General features: G+C 28.9%; 1 protein-coding gene across 1 annotated transcript in view; it reads right to left on the bottom strand.

Annotated features, from left to right (window-relative positions):
• LOC119594887 overlaps nucleotides 1-409 on the bottom strand; it is a 100,253-nt gene that overhangs the window by 77,379 nt on the left and 22,465 nt on the right. The gene's annotated exons all lie outside the window — the stretch shown is intronic.

The raw sequence follows: 409 nt of genomic DNA, 5'->3' as shown, positions 1-409 counted from the left end.
GCGGCTTCTTGGCATTTCTAAACATTGCTAAACAAACAAACAAATCAAGTCAGAGAAAAATAGTCGTGTGTTTCTCTTGTGCTTGGGTTTGTATAATATATTTGTCATATCTTGCAATATTGCATTACGATACAATCATATGATTAGAAATAATTATGTAAATAATTATTCAAGACGATCAAATGAAATGGATGATGTTGATAAATGTGTAAATAGGTAAATAGTAACAAATCAATATATAATAGATCATGCTAAAAAAACACAGTAAATTATAAGCAAAATAAATAAAACTTGGGACCGCGTGTAGTCATAGACGTGGATAATTACCGAAACAGAAATGTGCAGAGCAATTTTTATTTTTATTTAACCGAGCTGAACCCTGATGGAAGGAAAAAAAAATATATATATA

This window comes from Penaeus monodon, chromosome 34 (assembly GCF_015228065.2).
Source record: "Penaeus monodon isolate SGIC_2016 chromosome 34, NSTDA_Pmon_1, whole genome shotgun sequence".
Lineage (NCBI taxonomy): Eukaryota > Metazoa > Arthropoda > Malacostraca > Decapoda > Penaeidae > Penaeus > Penaeus monodon.
Note: the sequence above shows the minus strand (reverse complement) of the source record. Positions and strands in the feature narration are given on the sequence as shown.